This window comes from Lolium rigidum, chromosome 6 (genome assembly GCF_022539505.1).
Source record: "Lolium rigidum isolate FL_2022 chromosome 6, APGP_CSIRO_Lrig_0.1, whole genome shotgun sequence".
Lineage (NCBI taxonomy): Eukaryota > Viridiplantae > Streptophyta > Magnoliopsida > Poales > Poaceae > Lolium > Lolium rigidum.
Genome location: NC_061513.1, coordinates 48528219 through 48535343, shown reverse-complemented (window position 1 = coordinate 48535343; position 7125 = coordinate 48528219).

Sequence of the window (7125 nt, the reverse complement as noted above, 5' to 3'; positions counted from 1 at the left end):
AGAGGATGAGAAAAATGTATACCAGAGGAACTATGGGCCAGGAGAAGAGGCCCATTAAAAGAGCAAGGTCTATACCCCGTGTTTTGTGGGTTTCATAACAACACTTGAATGAATTTAACCGTGTGCATAGATTGTCTTTGATAGATTTGCAGGTGCACAGTGCCCTCGCTGAACACTTCATGATCGGAAGACTCAAGCGTAGCTTATAGGTTTTCTGGTTTTGTGTGTGTGTCTCGAGGTGACGTGGTTGGAGAGGGAAAGAGAAAACTGCAGAATCTGCCTGACCGGTACTACCGGTACCAGGAGCGATAGTACCGCTACCCTACTGGTACCGCCCTGAAGTACCGTTCTGGGTGTTTGCACGTGAAAATTCACACATAGTGAGTTACGGTACCTCTACAGTACCATGGGTGGAAGTACCGCTTGCAAGCGGTAGTTCCGGCATGGTACCGCTTAGGTACCGTAAGTCAAGTTACGACACTACCGCTTCGGTACCGCCGAGGTACCGCGTGGAGTCCGGGGCTCGCAGAGGCCGTTACGGTACCTCAGCGGTACCGCTAGCGGTACTACCGCTTCGAGCCCACGTGGCGAATCTATGGGCTGATTTCAAACCCAGAGCGGTACTACCGCTTGCCCAAGCGGTAGTACCGGTTGTGCGGGATCTGCACATAATGGTTGGATTTGAAGGAGCCTATAAAAGGGACCCTTCTTCCCCAGCTCGATTTTTATCTCTTGTCCTTCTCTCTCCTCCATTGTTGCTGAGCTCAAACCTTGAGGATCTCCCCACATACCCAACCAATATTGCCCAAACTTTGTGGAGTGGTGGAGGAGGCCCCGATCTATAGTTCTACCAAGAGAGAATTCACCAATACGAGCTAGTCCTTTGTGGATCTTGGAGTTAGGGTTCCTATGGTGGGATCTTGGAGGAAGTGCTCCTATGGAGGCTAGCTTGGAGTTGTGCTAGCCCCATAGGGTGTTGGGAGCCTCCGGTGTTTGTGGAGCTCGCCCCAACCTTGTGAAGGAACCGCTGCCTCGACCGGCTACTTAGTGGAGAAGGGGAAACTCCTTCGTGGGGTTTTCTCGAGGAACAAGGTGAGGCCTTCCTTCGTGGTGTGGCCGCCTAGCCTTCGTGGCTAGCACCTCCTCAACGTAGACCTACTCCCTTTTGTGGGAGGAACTGCAGGAAACAAACCTCGCCTCGTCTCCGCGTCCCCGGTTGTCCCGCTCCCTAACTTTACTACCATGTTTGGTTCCTTTTCTTGTTGCACTAGCCTAGGATCATACTATGATCACCCTATCTCTAAAGCTATCACATTTACTTACGCATTGCATAAAAACTGAAAAAGGCATAAAATTGTGTAGCGCCCATTCACCCCCCTCTTGTTCGCTACGATCCATTCAATTGGTATCAGAGCTAGGTTTTCTTGCTCGGGGTTTACCGCCTAAGAAATGGCTGAACAAGAGGCGGCTGAGAATGGGTCCCTTCCCGGTGAGCAACCACCTCCACCATCTACCGTCAATAGCATAACAGCTATGTTGGATGACCTCAAGAAATTGGAGTCATCCATCAAAGCCAAATGAAGGCTATGATGATGGAGATGATTGCTCCAAAAACAAACTCCACCGTAGATCCTAAGGCAAGTGCCGAGGATCCCCCACCAAAAGCTAATCAATTTCCTCTTGTTGGTTTTGTCGCTCAACCGACAAAAGACCCGCAAAAGGAAGGGCTTGGGGAGACCGGCACTTCATCAAAAGGGAAGGATGAGCCACCAGTTGCGGAACATTTAGGGGGTAATCATGCGGTGCCACCACCAAGTGATTACACCATAAATATTCCAATTCCTATTCCACATATCTTGTCTCATGGTTCACCACCGCTATTTGAATCCAATAGCTTTGAAAATTGGCAATTCTTAATGCGTTTTCATGTGCGCAGCGCTTCCACCAAGTTTTTTGGCGCATCATCGAGGAGGGTTATTCACCACGAGACCTGAAGAACTTGACAAGAAGAGAAGTGGTGGATGACCAACTCAACGCCACCGCCATCAACATGATTCACATGGCCGTCACACCCAAGGACCACGCTCACATCCGTTCGCTCAAGACCGCCAAAGAAGCATGGGATAAACTCGACAAGCCCTTCCTAAAAAATGAGAGCATTCAAAGCTCTCGTTTCGATGAAGTGAACAACATGGCCGACAACTTCGTCATGAACTTTACTATCATGTTTGGTTCCTTTGCTTGTTGCACTAGCCTAGGATCATACTACGATCACCCTATCTCTAAAGCTATCACCTTTACTTCAGCATCGCATAAAAACTGAAAAAGCATAAAAATTGTGTAGCGCCCATTCACCGTACCCCCCCCTCTTGTTCGCTATGATCCATTCACCCATGGTGTTGTCCCACCCCTGGTTGCGCCATGGGACTCACATGATGCCTCGCGCACCCTTTTTTCCTTGGTTTCAATGCCATCGCATCTGTCTTGACCTAAAATCGACTATGTATAGTCATGATATCGCGAAGTCACAAAGGGGAGACCAAAAACATAGAAATACATGAAACATAGAAGTTCCTGCGAAGTTGGGGAGAGGAAAAGCCACCGAGTCACCCCCGGTTGCTCCTCCGCCTCCATCAACATCATCACTATCACTGCCATGATAAAGAGGGAGTAGTCCACCCCTATACTACGATTTTGCGGAAGTATCTTATATTAATATGTCCCTGTGTACTTCACTAATTAGAGGCATCTGATCCATCTACGTTATTGTGGCCATATTTATATCGCTTTGATGGTGGATATTTTGTTATGAGATGAGTTATGAGATGCAATTGCTATTTTATTGTTTATGTATTGATATAATTCGTGCAGGGGATGTGTGTTAGTTGGAGTAACTTGGTATTATGCATGTGGAAGTGATAATATATGTTCTACTATGGATTTTACCTTTCCAATGATGAGTGATTGCTTATAATTTTATTTTGAAACAAGCAAGGCTTGCCATTTTCATTGATAAAGAAGAAGACAAATGATTAATTAGTGGGTAACCGGCCAAAAACCGATACAAGTGCACCGATGTCGTCATGAAACACGGCCACATTGGGCACAACCACTGACCAACCTGCCCAAATGCGGCAGCTCTGACTTGGACGTGGAGCTTCGCGAAGAACTCTGTTGGGCTTGCTCTTCGCGGCTTGGGCTTCATTGCGGTGTGTCCCGGTGGTCTTTGGTGGATTGCTTATAATATTGTTCATTTAGTGACAATATAGGCGATGGCCTTGTTTGTTCACGATGGTATCATGTTAGTCAACATCATGTCAAAGTTCTTAAGGCAATACTACGTTTATCTTATAGTTGGTTGAAGGATTTTTTCCTTTCAAGGGAGTATAAATAATATGTCTTGCATAATATTTATGCTAGAACGTATTCCCATGTAAATGCTTAGCAATCACTCAATTTATTTTTCTATCCCACATTTCGTGTTATTAACAATATTCACTCCACCATGTTTATGAGAAAGAGATCAAGTGAGACCATGAACCCTGGTCCATTTAAATCCATAAGTGACACCTTTTAAATTACTTTGTATTCTCTTTTACTTTCAGTTATTATTAAATCCTAAAATACAAAAACACTTTGCACTTTATTTTTTACTTTGTTTTGTATTACTTACACGTTGTGTGTGCCTCACAAACACCTCGGTGGAGTTGGGGACACAGTACTATTTATTTTTCATTTGCAGGTTATTTCAAGAGGATAAAGGGTATAACCACTTCTTTTGAGAGTTCGATATAAATCCTCAAGTCACCCTTGTGGGGAAAATTAGAATTTTTTGCATCACTCTTTCCTTGCACTCCCAACGAACCAATGATCTTTCTCATGTCTTCAGCAAACTGGCGCAAAGGTTGTCTCACCGGCTTCGCATCCTTCCGAACGTTCAGAGATTGCTCAGCCAACTCCCTCGGTACACCCACCAAGTCATCAGTAGACCAGGCGAAGATGTTCTGATTCTCGCGGAGGAAGTTGACGAGCACGCTTTCCTATGCCTCACTCAGGCCGGCACCGATACGAACGGTGCGCTCTGGGTAAGCCGGGTCCAGCATGATGTCCTTCGTCTCGTTGGTTGGCTTGAAAGCCGGTGTGCCCAAGTTCCCACTCATTGCCGCTAAGTTGAGCTGAGAGGATTGGGCCAACACAACAGCGGTCTGCATTCTTTTTTTTCTTCCGCTATCACCAGCGATTCTGCCAGATTTGATCCGGTGGACGCGGTTTCGAGCGACACTTTGTAGTTTCCAACCACAGTTAAGGGTCCTTTTGGTGCCGGCATCTTCATCTTGAGATAGGCGGTATGAGTGGAGACCATGAATTTTGCCAATGCCGGTCTCCCATGCAGCGCATGGTAGGGGCTGTCCAGGTCAACAACCTCGAACAAGATGTTTTCAACACGACAATTGTCACGCTCTCCGAATAGCACATCCACCCGGACCTTGCCCATTGGTGAACAGGACAGTCCCGGAATGATTCCATGGAAAGTGGTGTGTGTTGGCTCCAGCATATTTGGTGTTATGCCAAGCATTTGCATGGTGTGCCGGTACATGATGTTTATGCTGCTCCCATTGTCCACCAGCACCTTGCTGAACCGGACTCGCGACGATGGCCCATGGATGATTGGGTCCACCACCAGAGCATATCCGCCCGGATTAGGCATCACTTTCAGATGATCTTTGAACGACCAAGTCAGTTCCTGATCCGACCACAACATGTATTTTGGTATTGCCGGTATCACCGCGTTCACTTCCATGGAACGGCGATGCACACTTTGCTGGTCTCTCGGCTCTGTTACGAACACAACACAGCACATGTCCGGATCATGGTAAACGTTTCGGCCCAAAGGTGCCGGTGGTGGGGCTTGGTTAATACCTTGTGCCACCTAATGAACCTCTTGCTGCTGCGGCCGCTTTGGCTGAGCCTGCACTGGTTGCGCATTTGCTCCGGTAAGCGGCGGTGGTGGTGGTAATCTCTCGAAACCTTGGTCTCTGGCATCTTTCATCATGTCTCTCTCCATCAACCACTTAGTCCAGGAACAATCTTTCGTCAGATGGTTCGCCGGCCTTGCCGGATTCGGCGTGTGCCAGCGGCATGGCTGGTCCATAGCGGATTACATGGTATATTTTTTCTGATCTTGCCACGACTTTTTCTCAACCCATTGTTTCTTTGGGCCCGCCCACGGCTGCGATCCGGTTTTCTGTCTTTGGCTTCCGCCAGCGCCGGAATTGTCCTGCACTGCGGCCACTTGTTGCATTCCGTACCTCCGATCCGGAAAATCCTCCCTTCTTTTGTTGTGGTGGTTGTTCCGGTATTGATCTTGGCGCGGTTGATTCCTTTGCACTGGCTCAGCTTGAACTGTCGGCTGCATCGGATCTCCCAACGCGTAGCTATCCGCCACCCGAATCATTTCAGCCAAAGTGGTTGGCATATTTCTCTGCAGCTTTTGCCACAGTGGTGAGCCTCTCCGGCAGCCGTTGCAGAACCAAGCTATAGCTTGTGCTTCTATCACTCCTTCGCAGGAGTTCCTCGTGGAGTTCCACCTGGTTAGATAGTCCCAGTCCGTTTCATTATCGCGTTGCTGGCACAAGGCGAGCTGCTGCGGTCTGTTTGGCCTCTGGTACGTGCTGCTGAAGTTGCTCACGTAAGCTTCCTCAAAATCAAGCCAGCCATTTATGCTTCCCTTTGGCAAATTGTTAAGCCAAATACGTGCCGGTCCTACCAGGAAGGACGGTATGATTCTCACGGCCCAGCGCCGATTTCCTCCGCCTGTTGCGGTTCCTCCGCCACCAGCGACGTATACTGCGGCCACATAGTCCGCAAGCCAATCTTCCGGCTTGGTGGTTCCATCATATGTTTTTGTGTCACGGGGAAATTGGAAATTGCGTACTGATACGTCTCCGACGTATCGATAATTTCTTATGTTCTATGCCATATTATTGATGATACCTACATGTTTTATGCACACTTTATGTCATATTCGTGCATTTTCTGGAACTAACCTATTAACAAGATGCCGAAGTGCCGGCTCTGTTTTCGCTGTTTTTGGTTTCAGAAATCCTAGTAACGAAATATTCTCGGAATTGGACGAAACAAAGACCCAGGGCCTATTTTTCCACGGAGCTTCCAGAAGACCGAAGAACATACGAAGTGGGGCCACGAGGTGGCGACACCACAAGGCGGCGCGGCCTAGGGGGGGCCTGCGCCGCCCTATGGTGTGGCCCCCTCGTCTGGCCCCCGACTCTGCCCTTCCGCCTACTTAAAGCCTCCGTCGTGAAACCCCTGAGGCGAAAAACCACGATACGGAAAACCCATCGAGACGCCGCCGCCGCCGATCCCATCTCGGGGGATTCGGAGATCTCCTCCGGCACCCTGCCGGAGAGGGATTCATCTCCCGGAGGACTCTACACCGCCATGGTCGCCTCCGGAGTGATGAGTGAGTAGTTCACCCCTGGACTATGGGTCCATAGCAGTAGCTAGATGGTTGTCTTCTCCTCATTGTGCTTCATTGTTGGATCTTGTGAGCTGCCTAACATGATCAAGATCATCTATATGTAATACTCTATGTTGTGTTTGTCGGGATCCGATGGATAGAGAATACCATGTCATGTTAATTATCAAGTTATTACATATGTGTTGTTTATGATCTTGCATGCTCTCCGTTACTAGTAGAGGCTCGGCCAAGTTTTTACTTTTAACTCCAAGAGGGAGTATTTATGCTCGATAGTGGGTTCATGCCTGCATTGACACCGGGACAAGTGATGTAAAGTTCTAAGGTTGTGTTGTGCTCGTTGCCACTAGGGATAAAACATTGGCGCTATGTCCGAGGATGTAGTTGTTGATTACATTACGCACCATACTTAATGCAATTGTCTCGTTGTTAGCAACTTAATACCGGAGGGGGTTCGGATGATAACCTCGAAGGTGGACTTTTTAGGCATAGATGCGGCTTGGATGGCGGTCTATGTACTTTGTCGTAATGCCCAATTAAATCTCACTATACTTATCATGTCATGTATGTGCATTGTTATGCCCTCTCTATTTGTCAATTGCCCGACTGTAATTTGTTCACCCAACATG